This window comes from Lampris incognitus, chromosome 15, assembly GCF_029633865.1.
Source record: "Lampris incognitus isolate fLamInc1 chromosome 15, fLamInc1.hap2, whole genome shotgun sequence".
NCBI lineage: Eukaryota > Metazoa > Chordata > Actinopteri > Lampriformes > Lampridae > Lampris > Lampris incognitus.
Genome location: NC_079225.1, coordinates 19,176,376 through 19,191,461, shown reverse-complemented (window position 1 = coordinate 19,191,461; position 15,086 = coordinate 19,176,376). Strand labels below are relative to the sequence as shown.

Here is a 15,086-nt window from a genome sequence, read left to right as displayed (position 1 = left end):
AGCCGTGGGCTGTGGAGTCACACAGATATTTTTGCACAGTTTTGATCCTGAACGCCCTTTTTTTGCTTTCTATATCTACTAATTGAAGTCCTCCCTCTCTGTACTTACTTATTAATGTTTTTCGTGCTATTTTACTTACTTTTGCCCTCCACAAAAAATTGGTTATAATTTCATTTATTCTGTTTAATACCCATAAGGGTAGTTCTATAACTGCTAATGTATAGTTTAGTTTTGACAATATTAAGTTGTTTAGAACCACTACTCTACCTTTGAGTTTTAGGTCTCTCAGTTTCCAATAATTTAGACATTTTTCTATTTTACTAATAATTTCCGTCCATGACAGATCACGAGCTGCCACTACATCTTTACCGATGTAGGTACCTAGAATTTTTATATGCTTGCTTTGTATTTTAAAAGGTGTGGTCTCCTGCTGAGGCTCAGCCATGTTAATGAACATGATTTCTGACTTACCTACATTTATGCGGGAGCCAGAGGCTCGACCGTACATGTTTATTACTGCCATTGCTCTCTCTATGCTTGCCATGTCCTTTACTGTTAGGGTGGTGTCATCAGCAAATTGCTGGACGACACAGGATCCTCCCCCTGGTAACTCAATACCTCTAATACCCTTGTCTTGTTTTAATAGAATTCCTAGTGGCTCTGCTATTATTGTGTACAGGATTGAGGATAGTGGACAGCCTTGTCTGACCGACCTTTCCAGAGGAAACGCATCAGTGGTTGCACCGTTGCATTTGACCTTACCTGTAGCTTTGCTATATAATAATTTTACCCAAGTTAGAAATCTGTCTCCAAAACCTACCTTCTCCAGTACATTAAACATAAATTGATGCTCTACTCGGTCAAAGGCTTTATTGAAGTCAATGGCCAGAAGGACACCTGCTTGATCTGTCTCTTTTAAATACTCCACCACATCTCTTATGGTGCGTACTGTGTCAGTGACTTCTCTCCCTGGCACACTATAAGCCTGGGTGGCTTCTATTATTGTATGTAATATTTGTTTGACTCTGTTTGCCAATATTTTCATTAGTATTTTGTAGTCATTGTTCAACAGAGTAATGGGCCTATAATTTGTTAGTTTATTCTTCTCCCCTTTCTTAAAAATTAAAGTGATCAAGCCTAGAGTCATTGACTCCGGTACCTTCTGTTCTTTTCCCATTGTTTTATACAATTTCAGTAGTGTTGGTTTGAGCGTGTTGCAGAAAGCTTTATAGAAGTTTGCCGTCAACCCATCACTACCTGGGCTTTTATTTGACATCATTTGATTTATTGCACACTCTATATCTTCCTCAGTTATTTCCTGTTCACACGCTGATTTATCCTCATCATTTAATTTAGCAGTCATCTCTTCCAATATGTCATTTGTAGCTTGTATGTCTGAACTCTCAGTTTTAAACAAGTCACTATAAAAAGTTTGTACTGTTTCCAGAATGTCTACGAAATTGGTCACTACTTTACCTTCTTTATTTTTGATTTCTTGCAAATAACACTGATTTTGTTTCCTTTTTTCCAAGTTGAGGAAAAAAGCTGTACTTTTCTCCCCTTCTACTGCATATTGAGCACGGCTCCTCACTATAGCACCTTCACATTTTATCCTTTCAATTTCATTTATTTCATTTTGAATATTCACAAGCCTTTCAACATTGACAACCGGTTGTGCATTTAATTTAGCAATTGTATTTCTTAATGATCTTTCTTTTTCTCTAGTTTTAAAGTTCAATCTTTTCGCAAACTGAATACTTTTTTGTTTAATTCTCACTTTTAATTTCTCCCACCCCTCTATGATATTTTCCCCAAACTCAGGCTGTGAACATTCAAATGAGATCACTTTAGAGATGCATTCAACATAATCCCTTCTGTTCAGCAGGCTAGCATTAAGGTGCCACACGCCTCCCCCCCTCCCCCTCCTTTTACCCCCCATTCCCACACGCAGGATGGCATGATCACTAATGAAATTTAAACAATAGCGCACAGTATCGAAAAGGTCGATCTGCGGTTTCTTGACTAAACAAAAATCAATCCGACTTTGCCGTACAGTGTCCATTTGTGGCTGTACTCTCGAGTACTCTCGTGTTATGGGATTTCTGGTTCTCCATAAATCACAGAAATTATTCTTGGCCATAAACAGATTCAGGGCCGCTCTAGAACAGTCGTGTTTATAGCTACCGTTATCGCTAATGTCAAGCCTGCTCATCTTGACATTGAAATCCCCAACTATGATGTCACAGTCTTTAGCTATGATATTCAATTCTCGAAAGAAAGAAGACCTGTCCCCCTCGTGGTTGGGCGCATAAATGTTCAGTAATTTGTAGACAGTGTCTTCAAAAACAAAGCCCACTTTAACCCACCTCCCCCCAATGTCTTTGTCTATTAGAGTGGCATCAGCCTCAATGTGGCTACTCACCATGATGCTTACTCCTCGTGCCCGCTGAGTCCCATGGCTTGAAAAGTAGGATCCAGGCCACCTTTTCTTGCACTGAGTTTCACAGTCAGTGTCCCAGTGGGTTTCTTGGAGACAGATTATTTCTGCATCACACATTTTTACGACTTTAGTGAACTTGTCCATGTCACGTAGTCCACGTACGTTGAATGATGCTATTTTGACCATGGTGAGTGGGAAAGACAGAGAAAAATAATCCCCAAACAAAAAACATGATGCACACCCTTTTCAGTCCATTATTATTTACCCCTCTTAGTCTTGCCCTTTCTGCTTGTTCCCTCTTCCCTCCCCTTACTAACTCCATCCCATTCCGAAGCCTTAGGGTTCGGCTGTCGTCTCTCACTCCCCTGCCCGTGTAGAGGCCCTCTCTGCCCCGGCTGCCCGCAAGGCAAGGACGCAAGGCTGGCCGAACTGCCCTCCCTCTGGTTGCTGCGGCTCCTGTCCCCTGATGTTGTTACAGCCTGACCCCTCAGCGACCCGTGCGCCAGAGTGGAGACGCTCGTCGGCATCCTCCCCACCCTCTCAGAGGCCGCAGTCAAACCGCCGCTTCCTCTTTTCTCCTCCTCTTCCTCCTCGACCTCGCTCTCCTCCTCCATCTCATGGCGTGCAGCTGACTGGGGCCCCTCTGCTTCGCCATCAGTCGCAATGCCATCAGGATGATCTCCTGTCTCCGTCTCTTCTGCCCCGTCCTCCACTCCCTCGCCGGTGTCCCTCTCTGTCTCCTCTTTGGGATCTGCTCCAGGCATGGCTGCGCATTCTCGTGCGTAGTGTCCGATCTCCCCGCACTTGAAGCACTTGAACTCCGGGCACTCCCGTAGGATGTGTCCGGGCTGGAGGCACAGCCTGCAAACTTTAGATTGGTTATCGTGCAGCACTCTGAAGTATTCAATCCCTTCCAGCGTCTCAAATTTGGTGCTGTAAGGTAAAGAGGAGACATTTTCATTGAAACGGACTTTGAGGAATCTCGTCCCGTCAAAAACGTCCGTCCCGGCCCACTTCCTCCGCTTGATAGGAGACACCGGCTCCACGCCCCACTGCTCCAGTTTAGTAACAATTTGATTGTCTGTGACATACAGGGGAAGGTTCAAAAAGGAGACGATCCTGGTGTCCCTCGTAACTTCCGATGCCACCACTCTGGAGTTTCTAATCTTGAAGCCGTCCAGCAGTCTTGTTTTCCCTTTCGGGTTACTCATCGTGAGCTCCCATCGTTTGTCGCTTTTCGACCTGCAGCCCAATACTCTCCCACACGTGTTGTCAACCGCACGCAGAAGCTCCATCATGGAGATTTTGTCTTCTCCCTCCACGTCCACATTAACCACCAGGTCTCTGTCCATCTCTCTCCCTTCCCCCTCCCTCCCCGCCGCTTCCGCTGCGACCGCCGTCTCTTTCACCAACCCCATTGCTGTGGCCCCTCCACCTCGTCTCTCTTTTCGTTTCTCCGCTCGACTCTCCACCACCACAAATTCTCCTCTCTCCCCCTTCTCCATCACGCTTTCTGCCTCAGTCGGATTCGCGTCCTGCTGGGGCTTCTTTGTTTCCGCCGCTATACCTCCATTTTGTTTGTCCGTCTGCCCGTCGTCGTAAGTCTTGTCCGGTCCGAGTGTCCTTGCCGTCTGTGCCATTTTCGTGCTTCTAAAGCCACAAAAGTTTCCCCCGTGCAGCAGAAAGCTGCTGGGGGGGAGTTAGAAACGTGATTTTCAGAGACTGCTCTCGTTTCCCCGTCGATTTAATGTCTTTTTCGTCCGCTCCGCCGCCACCACGCCAACCCGGAAGTTATCAGAGTGGTATGGCCGTAAGCCGTTGAGCCGGCACCGTGCCGCTCTTTTATATATAATTCGGCCTCCGCGCTTCTTCTTTCTGCTATCAGCTTATTTCACCAGTTTCTGCGTTTATGACCAGCTACGTGACATCTTATTGCGTTTGCTGTGGAAAGAGTCAAGTGTTAAGTGTAAGAATATGTCACGTGTCAGGAAAGAACCCAAAAGCAGACGGGACAACCAGGTAAGGGAAGAAATCAAGTCTTTATGGAAGTAACCGATCTCAGGGGTAGAGCAGGAGTTCGCTCAGTGGCTGGTAGGCAGGCGGGCAGGCAGAAGTCCATGAAAGGCGACGTTCCAGCGCAGACTGGTTCACAGTGGAGGCTTTTTAAGGGTGATGGCGATCGCTTTGATGTCAAGGGAGAGCGGCGATTCCTTTGATGGCCAACTGGTGTACCGCGGTGAAGGGGGGGGGTCAGCAGGTGTCAAGGGCGATCGCTTTGATGTCAAGGGCGAGAGACTGTGACAGAATAAGACTAAAACATAAGAGGTGGCCATTGAGTAGCTTGTAGTGATCTTTGACCAAAATGTATGTCTGGTTTTTCCTATACGTTTGCTTTGTGGATCATAGTTGGGGCGGGGGGATAAAAGGCTTACAGCACCTGGTATTCCCAGGCGGTCTCCCATCCAAGTACTAACCAGGCCCGACCCTGCTTGGCTTCCGAGATCGGACGAGATCGGGCGTTATTTTTTTTTTTTTTTTTGTCTTTTATTATGAAAATATATTTTTGGGAACAAAAATACATTTTTGATTGCATGTATTGTCCATCAATTCCACATTGTTACATTTGTTTTACACTTTGTTTCGCTTACACAAGATAGTATCCGTCTCTCTTTATACATAAAATAAAGCCATGCTTTCCAAATCATCAACTTAAATCAGCGCTTTGGAATCAGAACAGAAAATGAAACAAATCAGCCCTTTTGAACAAACCTTAGACTGTGTTTTTAAAAGAAAGTGACATTAAAACACCACTTTGAGATTTTAAATGACACACATTCCACATTAAACAGAATGATCCCATCCTCCCCTTAACTTCAATAAAACATAACAGAGAAAGTTAAAAGAAAACCGTAACGCGTCTTTAACTTTGTTTATATTTACACTTCCAATAATCATCATTTTCCGTTCACATCATTTCAGACTTTTTCCCTCCCCTCCCTCCCTCCCTCCCTCCCTCACCAGTTCCACACAATCTCCCCCCTCCTGTTGAGGGAGAGGAGATGGCTGTCTCTGATGAAGAGCCGGGTGAAGTCCGCATCGCCGTGCGTCAGTCTGTAATGTGTTTGTTTTTTGACCATGTTTTTGAAAATGTTCCAAACCGGGATGATTCTGCGTTCAAAGTGCGCAATGTTCCGACGTGATTTGACGGCCCACCGGGCGTGACTTAAGAGGAATTTGCACAGCGCTGCGTTCTTCACCCTGCTCTTCTCCCACACTCCAAACACAAAGAATACATCCCACGAATCCCCGCTGTCCCAAATTAATCCCAGTTTGTTGACTAAGCACTTTTTCAGGGTTTCAAAGAAGCTCGCCAGCTCCGAGCAGTGGCGGTACATGTGCAATAGTGTTTCAGGCAGCAGGCCACAGACGTCGCACTCCCTGCCGACCCCCTTGTCAAATTGGTGCAGAATAACGTTAGTGAACACTTTGTTGTGTCGGATTTTGTAGTCGTTGTCTTCTGCCTCAATGCTGTTCCCTCTCACCCTCCATTGTCCCCAGATTTGTCCCACATTCAAATTGGGCATAACTTTGCCCCAGAACGGCAGAGAGGTCGGACGTTGCGACGCCTGTGCCAGAAACTTTCCATAGATCTGTTTGCTTGTCAATCTGTGTATACTCCTCCACTCTCCTCCTTGCTCCACCAACATGGCTGGGAGCTCCCCCTCTCTGTTCTGTACCACTCTCCGCTCTATGGTTGTCCGCCATTCTTTTGGGATGCTTTCCTTTAAGTCGTTATAATAGCTTGTTGTCTCCGTAATTTTGGCCTCATAGTTTATCTCCTTTATACTGTCATATATGGCTTGGGGGGGGAGAAAACCCGGCATCAGTTCATACATGACGTCCTTCAACTGGACCAAACCTGCTGTTAACATGTCATTATTACATAGAAGCTTACCTGTCTTTTGAATTTTCTTATTTAGAAAGATTGGCATTTCTCTGATGACGTTTACCGAGTCACATGCATAGTCTATATGCTTTAGAAATTCCGCGTGAGCGGACAGGACTTCTCTATAGAAACCTGGAAGCCCCGCCATCATCGGTCGCTTTAGTTGCATCAGCAGCACAAAATCGCCTATGTGAAATACCTTGTTTATGAAGTAAGCCATCAGGCTTTTCCAGCCGTGGGCTGTGGAGTCACACAGATATTTTTGCACAGTTTTGATCCTGAACGCCCTTTTTTTGCTTTCTATATCTACTAATTGAAGTCCTCCCTCTCTGTACTTACTTATTAATGTTTTTCGTGCTATTTTACTTACTTTTGCCCTCCACAAAAAATTGGTTATAATTTCATTTATTCTGTTTAATACCCATAAGGGTAGTTCTATAACTGCTAATGTATAGTTTAGTTTTGACAATATTAAGTTGTTTAGAACCACTACTCTACCTTTGAGTTTTAGGTCTCTCAGTTTCCAATAATTTAGACATTTTTCTATTTTACTAATAATTTCCGTCCATGACAGATCACGAGCTGCCACTACATCTTTACCGATGTAGGTACCTAGAATTTTTATATGCTTGCTTTGTATTTTAAAAGGTGTGGTCTCCTGCTGAGGCTCAGCCATGTTAATGAACATGATTTCTGACTTACCTACATTTATGCGGGAGCCAGAGGCTCGACCGTACATGTTTATTACTGCCATTGCTCTCTCTATGCTTGCCATGTCCTTTACTGTTAGGGTGGTGTCATCAGCAAATTGCTGGACGACACAGGATCCTCCCCCTGGTAACTCAATACCTCTAATACCCTTGTCTTGTTTTAATAGAATTCCTAGTGGCTCTGCTATTATTGTGTACAGGATTGAGGATAGTGGACAGCCTTGTCTGACCGACCTTTCCAGAGGAAACGCATCAGTGGTTGCACCGTTGCATTTGACCTTACCTGTAGCTTTGCTATATAATAATTTTACCCAAGTTAGAAATCTGTCTCCAAAACCTACCTTCTCCAGTACATTAAACATAAATTGATGCTCTACTCGGTCAAAGGCTTTATTGAAGTCAATGGCCAGAAGGACACCTGCTTGATCTGTCTCTTTTAAATACTCCACCACATCTCTTATGGTGCGTACTGTGTCAGTGACTTCTCTCCCTGGCACACTATAAGCCTGGGTGGCTTCTATTATTGTATGTAATATTTGTTTGACTCTGTTTGCCAATATTTTCATTAGTATTTTGTAGTCATTGTTCAACAGAGTAATGGGCCTATAATTTGTTAGTTTATTCTTCTCCCCTTTCTTAAAAATTAAAGTGATCAAGCCTAGAGTCATTGGCTCCGGTACCTTCTGTTCTTTTTCCATTGTTTTATACAATTTCAGTAGTGTTGGTTTGAGCGTGTTGCAGAAAGCTTTATAGAAGTTTGCCGTCAACCCATCACTACCTGGGCTTTTATTTGACATCATTTGATTTATTGCACACTCTATATCTTCCTCAGTTATTTCCTGTTCACACGCTGATTTATCCTCATCATTTAATTTAGCAGTCATCTCTTCCAATATGTCATTTGTAGCTTGTATGTCTGAACTCTCAGTTTTAAACAAGTCACTATAAAAAGTTTGTACTGTTTCCAGAATGTCTACGAAATTGGTCACTACTTTACCTTCTTTATTTTTGATTTCTTGCAAATAACACTGATTTTGTTTCCTTTTTTCCAAGTTGAGGAAAAAAGCTGTACTTTTCTCCCCTTCTACTGCATATTGAGCACGGCTCCTCACTATAGCACCTTCACATTTTATCCTTTCAATTTCATTTATTTCATTTTGAATATTCACAAGCCTTTCAACATTGACAACCGGTTGTGCATTTAATTTAGCAATTGTATTTCTTAATGATCTTTCTTTTTCTCTAGTTTTAAAGTTCAATCTTTTCGCAAACTGAATACTTTTTTGTTTAATTCTCACTTTTAATTTCTCCCACCCCTCTATGATATTTTCCCCAAACTCAGGCTGTGAACATTCAAATGAGATCACTTTAGAGATGCATTCAACATAATCCCTTCTGTTCAGCAGGCTAGCATTAAGGTGCCACACGCCTCCCCCCCTCCCCCTCCTTTTACCCCCCATTCCCACACGCAGGATGGCATGATCACTAATGAAATTTAAACAATAGCGCACAGTATCGAAAAGGTCGATCTGCGGTTTCTTGACTAAACAAAAATCAATCCGACTTTGCCGTACAGTGTCCATTTGTGGCTGTACTCTCGAGTACTCTCGTGTTATGGGATTTCTGGTTCTCCATAAATCACAGAAATTATTCTTGGCCATAAACAGATTCAGGGCCGCTCTAGAACAGTCGTGTTTATAGCTACCGTTATCGCTAATGTCAAGCCTGCTCATCTTGACATTGAAATCCCCAACTATGATGTCACAGTCTTTAGCTATGATATTCAATTCTCGAAAGAAAGAAGACCTGTCCCCCTCGTGGTTGGGCGCATAAATGTTCAGTAATTTGTAGACAGTGTCTTCAAAAACAAAGCCCACTTTAACCCACCTCCCCCCAATGTCTTTGTCTATTAGAGTGGCATCAGCCTCAATGTGGCTACTCACCATGATGCTTACTCCTCGTGCCCGCTGAGTCCCATGGCTTGAAAAGTAGGATCCAGGCCACCTTTTCTTGCACTGAGTTTCACAGTCAGTGTCCCAGTGGGTTTCTTGGAGACAGATTATTTCTGCATCACACATTTTTACGACTTTAGTGAACTTGTCCATGTCACGTAGTCCACGTACGTTGAATGATGCTATTTTGACCATGGTGAGTGGGAAAGACAGAGAAAAATAATCCCCAAACAAAAAAACATGATGCACACCCTTTTCAGTCCATTATTATTTACCCCTCTTAGTCTTGCCCTTTCTGCTTGTTCCCTCTTCCCTCCCCTTACTAACTCCATCCCATTCCGAAGCCTTAGGGTTCGGCTGTCGTCTCTCACTCCCCTGCCCGTGTAGAGGCCCTCTCTGCCCCGGCTGCCCGCAAGGCAAGGACGCAAGGCTGGCCGAACTGCCCTCCCTCTGGTTGCTGCGGCTCCTGTCCCCTGATGTTGTTACAGCCTGACCCCTCAGCGACCCGTGCGCCAGAGTGGAGACGCTCGTCGGCATCCTCCCCACCCTCTCAGAGGCCGCAGTCAAACCGCCGCTTCCTCTTTTCTCCTCCTCCTCCTCTTCCTCCTCGACCTCGCTCTCCTCCTCCATCTCATGGCGTGCAGCTGACTGGGGCCCCTCTGCTTCGCCATCAGTCGCAATGCCATCAGGATGATTTCCTGTCTCCGTCTCTTCTGCCCCGTCCTCCACTCCCTCGCCGGTGTCCCTCTCTGTCTCCTCTTTGGGATCTGCTCCAGGCATGGCTGCGCATTCTCGTGCGTAGTGTCCGATCTCCCCGCACTTGAAGCACTTGAACTCCGGGCACTCCCGTAGGATGTGTCCGGGCTGGAGGCACAGCCTGCAAACTTTAGATTGATTATCGTGCAGCACTCTGAAGTATTCAATCCCTTCCAGCGTCTCAAATTTGGTGCTGTAAGGTAAAGAGGAGACATTTTCATTGAAACGGACTTTGAGGAATCTCGTCCCGTCAAAAACGTCCGTCCCGGCCCACTTCCTCCGCTTGATAGGAGACACCGGCTCCACGCCCCACTGCTTCAGTTTAGTAACAATTTGATTGTCTGTGACATACAGGGGAAGGTTCAAAAAGGAGACGATCCTGGTGTCCCTCGTAACTTCCGATGCCACCACTCTGGAGTTTCTAATCTTGAAGCCGTCCAGCAGTCTTGTTTTCCCTTTCGGGTTACTCATCGTGAGCTCCCATCGCTTGTCGCTTTTCGACCTGCAGCCCAATACTCTCCCACACGTGTTGTCAACCGCACGCAGAAGCTCCATCATGGAGATTTTGTCTTCTCCCTCCACGTCCACATTAACCACCAGGTCTCTATCCATCTCTCTCCCTTCCCCCTCCCTCCCCGCCGCTTCCGCTGCGACCGCCGTCTCTTTCACCAACCCCATTGCTGTGGCCCCTCCACCTCGTCTCTCTTTTCGTTTCTCCGCTCGACTCTCCACCACCACAAATTCTCCTCTCTCCCCCTTCTCCATCACGCTTTCTGCCTCAGTCGGATTCGCGTCCTGCTGGGGCTTCTTTGTTTCCGCCGCTATACCTCCATTTTGTTTGTCCGTCTGCCCGTCGTCGTAAGTCTTGTCCGGTCCGAGTGTCCTTGCCGTCTGTGCCATTTTCGTGCTTCTAAAGCCACAAAAGTTTCCCCCGTGCAGCAGAAAGCTGCTGGGGGGGAGTTAGAAACGTGATTTTCAGAGACTGCTCTCGTTTCCCCGTCGATTTAATGTCTTTTTCGTCCGCTCCGCCGCCACCACGCCAACCCGGAAGTTATCAGAGTGGTATGGCCGTAAGCCATTGAGCCGGCACCGTGCCGCTCTTTTATATATAATTCGGCCTCCGCGCTTCTTCTTTCTGCGATCAGCTTATTTCACCAGTTTCTGCGTTTATGACCAGCTACGTGACATCTTATTGCGTTTGCTGTGGAAAGAGTCAAGTGTTAAGTTTAAGAATAAGACTAAAACATAAGAGGTGGCCATTGAGTAGCTTGTAGTGATCTTTGACCAAAATGTATGTCTGGTTTTTCCTATACGTTTGCTTTGTGGATTATAGTTGGGGCGGGGGGATAAAAGGCTTACAGCACCTGGTATTCCCAGGCGGTCTCCCATCCAAGTACTAACCAGGCCCGACCCTACTTGGCTTCCGAGATCGGACGAGATCGGGCGTTATCGGAGTGGTATGGCCGTAAGCCGTTGAGCCGGCACCGTGCCGCTCTTTTATATATAATTCGGCCTCCGCGCTTCTTCTTTCTGCGATCAGCTTATTTCACCAGTTTCTGCGTTTATGACCAGCTACGTGACATCTTATTGCGTTTGCTGTGGAAAGAGTCAAGTGTTAAGTTTAAGAATAAGACTAAAACATAAGAGGTGGCCATTGAGTAGCTTGTAGTGATCTTTGACCAAAATGTATGTCTGGTTTTTCCTATACGTTTGCTTTGTGGATTATAGTTGGGGCGGGGGGATAAAAGGCTTACAGCACCTGGTATTCCCAGGCGGTCTCCCATCCAAGTACTAAGCAGGCCCGACCCTGCTTTGCTTCCGAGATCGGACGAGATCGGGCGTTATCAGAGTGGTATGGCCGTAAGCCGTTGAGCCGGCACCGTGCCGCTCTTTTATATATAATTCGGCCTCCGCGCTTCTTCTTTCTGCTATCAGCTTATTTCACCAGTTTCTGCGTTTATGACCAGCTACGTGACATCTTATTGCGTTTGCTGTGGAAAGAGTCAAGTGTTAAGTGTAAGAATATGTCACGTGTCAGGAAAGAACCCAAAAGCAGACGGGACAACCAGGTAAGGGAAGAAATCAAGTCTTTATGGAAGTAACCGATCTCAGGGGTAGAGCAGGAGTTCGCTCAGTGGCTGGTAGGCAGGCGGGCAGGCAGAAGTCCATGAAAGGCGACGTTCCAGCGCAGACTGGTTCACAGTGGAGGCTTTTTAAGGGTGATGGCGATCGCTTTGATGTCAAGGGAGAGCGGCGATTCCTTTGATGGCCAACTGGTGTACCGCGGTGAAGGGGGGGGGGTCAGCAGGTGTCAAGGGCGATCGCTTTGATGTCAAGGGCGAGAGACTGTGACAGAATAAGACTAAAACATAAGAGGTGGCCATTGAGTAGCTTGTAGTGATCTTTGACCAAAATGTATGTCTGGTTTTTCCTATACGTTTGCTTTGTGGATCATAGTTGGGGCGGGGGGATAAAAGGCTTACAGCACCTGGTATTCCCAGGCGGTCTCCCATCCAAGTACTAACCAGGCCCGACCCTGCTTGGCTTCCGAGATCGGACGAGATCGGGCGTTATCAGAGTGGTATGGCCGTAAGCCATTGAGCCGGCACCGTGCCGCTCTTTTATATATAATTCGGCCTCCGCGCTTCTTCTTTCTGCGATCAGCTTATTTCACCAGTTTCTGCGTTTATGACCAGCTACGTGACATCTTATTGCGTTTGCTGTGGAAAGAGTCAAGTGTTAAGTTTAAGAATAAGACTAAAACATAAGAGGTGGCCATTGAGTAGCTTGTAGTGATCTTTGACCAAAATGTATGTCTGGTTTTTCCTATACGTTTGCTTTGTGGATTATAGTTGGGGCGGGGGGATAAAAGGCTTACAGCACCTGGTATTCCCAGGCGGTCTCCCATCCAAGTACTAACCAGGCCCGACCCTGCTTAGCTTCCGAGATCGGACGAGATCGGGCGTTATCAGAGTGGTATGGCCGTAAGCCGTTGAGCCGGCACCGTGCCGCTCTTTTATATATAATTCGGCCTCCGCGCTTCTTCTTTCTGCTATCAGCTTATTTCACCAGTTTCTGCGTTTATGACCAGCTACGTGACATCTTATTGCGTTTGCTGTGGAAAGAGTCAAGTGTTAAGTGTAAGAATATGTCACGTGTCAGGAAAGAACCCAAAAGCAGACGGGACAACCAGGTAAGGGAAGAAATCAAGTCTTTATGGAAGTAACCGATCTCAGGGGTAGAGCAGGAGTTCGCTCAGTGGCTGGTAGGCAGGCGGGCAGGCAGAAGTCCATGAAAGGCGACGTTCCAGCGCAGACTGGTTCACAGTGGAGGCTTTTTAAGGGTGATGGCGATCGCTTTGATGTCAACGGAGAGCGGCGATTCCTTTGATGGCCAACTGGTGTACCGCGGTGAAGGGGGGGGGGTCAGCAGGTGTCAAGGGCGATCGCTTTGATGTCAAGGGCGAGAGACTGTGACAGAATAAGACTAAAACATAAGAGGTGGCCATTGAGTAGCTTGTAGTGATCTTTGACCAAAATGTATGTCTGGTTTTTCCTATACGTTTGCTTTGTGGATCATAGTTGGGGCGGGGGGATAAAAGGCTTACAGCACCTGGTATTCCCAGGCGGTCTCCCATCCAAGTACTAACCAGGCCCGACCCTGCTTGGCTTCCGAGATCGGACGAGATCGGGCGTTATTTTTTTTTTTTTGTCTTTTATTATGAAAATATATTTTTGGGAACAAAAATACATTTTTGATTGCATGTATTGTCCATCAATTCCACATTGTTACATTTGTTTTACACTTTGTTTCGCTTACACAAGATAGTATCCGTCTCTCTTTATACATAAAATAAAGCCATGCTTTCCAAATCATCAACTTAAATCAGCGCTTTGGAATCAGAACAGAAAATGAAACAAATCAGCCCTTTTGAACAAACCTTAGACTGTGTTTTTAAAAGAAAGTGACATTAAAACACCACTTTGAGATTTTAAATGACACACATTCCACATTAAACAGAATGATCCCATCCTCCCCTTAACTTCAATAAAACATAACAGAGAAAGTTCAAAGAAAACCGTAACGCGTCTTTAACTCTGTTTATATTTACACTTCCAATAATCATCATTTTCCGTTCACATCATTTCAGACTTTTTCCTCCCCTCCCTCCCTCCCTCACCAGTTCCACACAATCTCCCCCCTCCTGTTGAGGGAGAGGAGATGGCTGTCTCTGATGAAGAGCCGGGTGAAGTCCGCATCGCCGTGCGTCAGTCTGTAATGTGTTTGTTTTTTGACCATGTTTTTGAAAATGTTCCAAACCGGGATGATTCTGCGTTCAAAGTGCGCAATGTTCCGACGTGATTTGACGGCCCACCGGGCGTGACTTAAGAGGAATTTGCACAGCGCTGCGTTCTTCACCCTGCTCTTCTCCCACACTCCAAACACAAAGAATACATCCCACGAATCCCCGCTGTCCCAAATTAATCCCAGTTTGTTGACTAAGCACTTTTTCAGGGTTTCAAAGAAGCTCGCCAGCTCCGAGCAGTGGCGGTACATGTGCAATAGTGTTTCAGGCAGCAGGCCACAGACGTCGCACTCCCTGCCGACCCCCTTGTCAAATTGGTGCAGAATAACGTTAGTGAACACTTTGTTGTGTCGGATTTTGTAGTCGTTGTCTTCTGCCTCAATGCTGTTCCCTCTCACCCTCCATTGTCCCCAGATTTGTCCCACATTCAAATTGGGCATAACTTTGCCCCAGAACGGCAGAGAGGTCGGACGTTGCGACGCCTGTGCCAGAAACTTTCCATAGATCTGTTTGCTTGTCAACCTGTGTATACTCCTCCACTCTCCTCCTTGCTCCACCGACATGGCTGGGAGCTCCCCCTCTCTGTTCTGTACCACTCTCCGCTCTATGGTTGTCCGCCATTCTTTTGGGATGCTTTCCTTTAAGTCGTTATAATAGCTTGTTGTCTCCGTAATTTTGGCCTCATAGTTTATCTCCTTTATACTGTCATATATGGCTTGGGGGGGGAGAAAACCCGGCATCAGTTCATACATGACGTCCTTCAACTGGACCAAACCTGCTGTTAACATGTCATTATTACATAGAAGCTTACCTGTCTTTTGAATTTTCTTATTTAGAAAGATTGGCATTTCTCTGATGACGTTTACCGAGTCACATGCATAGTCTATATGCTTTAGAAATTCCGCGTGAGCGGACAGGACTTCTCTATAGAAACCTGGAAGCCCCGCCATCATCGGTCGCTTTAGTTGCATCAGCA

General features: G+C 45.9%; 4 non-coding genes across 4 annotated transcripts; all 4 read right to left on the bottom strand.

Moving 5' to 3' along the window:
• Window positions 1-11,156: 11,156 nt before the first annotated feature.
• LOC130125642 (5S ribosomal RNA) lies at window positions 11,157-11,275 on the bottom strand. The gene has a single exon (XR_008811514.1). It is a non-coding gene; the product is annotated as a 5S ribosomal RNA (ribosomal RNA).
• Window positions 11,276-11,551: 276 nt separating this feature from the next.
• LOC130125633 (5S ribosomal RNA) lies at window positions 11,552-11,670 on the bottom strand. Its single transcript, XR_008811505.1, has one exon. It is a non-coding gene; the product is annotated as a 5S ribosomal RNA (ribosomal RNA).
• A 610-nt stretch (window positions 11,671-12,280) lies between these two features.
• LOC130125854 (5S ribosomal RNA) lies at window positions 12,281-12,399 on the bottom strand. Its single transcript, XR_008811689.1, has one exon. It is a non-coding gene; the product is annotated as a 5S ribosomal RNA (ribosomal RNA).
• A 276-nt stretch (window positions 12,400-12,675) lies between these two features.
• On the bottom strand, window positions 12,676-12,794 carry LOC130125672 (5S ribosomal RNA). Its single transcript, XR_008811522.1, has one exon. It is a non-coding gene; the product is annotated as a 5S ribosomal RNA (ribosomal RNA).
• Window positions 12,795-15,086: the final 2,292 nt, after the last annotated feature.